The following is a 1,146-nucleotide window of genomic DNA, read 5'->3' on the forward strand; positions in this document are numbered from 1 at the left end:
CCAGCCACCCCACATTATTTTGAAGCAAATACCAGTTTCATTTTATCAGTAAATATTTGAAACCATTTAAAAATATGACCATAATCTGACTTCAAAAAGGAAATAGAATTTTTTACAAAGTTCCCAGCTGCCTTCAGATTCCCCTGATTGTCTCATAATTTTAAAAATTGTTTGAAATTGGGTCCAATTAAGATTCATAAATTGCAATTGTTTGGTTTCTCTTATATTTATTTAATATATAGCTTTCTCACCTTCCCTGTTTCTTTCTGGAGAATTTCTCTGTGTAAGAAGGGGAAAGTCTTTTTTTCCAAAAGAACCGGGTAGTTCACATTGTGTTGATAAACATTCCCATGGTGTCATTTCACCTGCTCTTCTAGTTCCAGTGTTTTGTGTGAAGTTATATTTAAGTAGAGGCTTGATGTGATTCTGTTTAACTATTTGGTGGGAATACATCATAGGTTCAGCTATAAACTTCCCTCAGAAGGCACATAATGTTTGGTTGTCTCTCTTTCTTTGACATTAATCAACATTAATGATGGCCTAAATTTCATTAAGGGTCAGAAGTGATGACATCAAATCCTATCATTCTTTCCTTATTTATTAGATGGAAAAGTCCTATAAAAAGAAAGTTCCCTCCAATCATTCTCTCATTTCCATGATAAGACAAGATAAATTTTTAATTCTTTCCCTTTATTTGTCAATGTTCAAAATAAGTAGATGCTTTCCTAGCACACTTCCAAGGGAGCGATTGACTATTTAAGCAGAGGGCCTTGTTATGAACTGATGTATTTTAAGATATCTGGTATATTTTGATTCATTGGAGTAATTACTGATGCTCACATTGCCCCATCCATGTCCAGTTGCATTCTCTTGAGATTGGCTCTTAAGTGCTTTCCATAAGATCCCTGTGATTTTTGAGAGCATCCTGGCTTTCTTGTTGACAAGAGAGTGAAGGCTCAACTGAGGCATTTTCTGCCTATTCCGAGAATCAGTAGTTTATTTATAAAACCCTAACTTTTGTAGGAAATGGCATTTGAAATCCACAATCTAAGGGTGGTCATTGTTCCTGGGCTCATTATTATCTCTATGACTTTTCAATGGACTTCAAATCTACACACACACACACACACACACACACGCACACAC

General features: G+C 35.3%; 1 protein-coding gene and 1 pseudogene across 1 annotated transcript in view; one reads left to right on the plus strand and one right to left on the minus strand.

The window, feature by feature from the left end:
* LOC102249130 overlaps nt 1-1,146 on the minus strand; it is a 174,399-nt pseudogene that overhangs the window by 26,549 nt on the left and 146,704 nt on the right.
* LOC102248227 (GTPase IMAP family member 7) overlaps nt 1-1,146 on the plus strand; it is a 12,784-nt gene that overhangs the window by 1,002 nt on the left and 10,636 nt on the right. The window lies entirely within an intron of this gene.

Source organism: Myotis brandtii, unplaced genomic scaffold (assembly GCF_000412655.1).
Source record: "Myotis brandtii unplaced genomic scaffold, ASM41265v1 scaffold224, whole genome shotgun sequence".
Classification (NCBI taxonomy): Eukaryota; Metazoa; Chordata; class Mammalia; order Chiroptera; family Vespertilionidae; genus Myotis; species Myotis brandtii.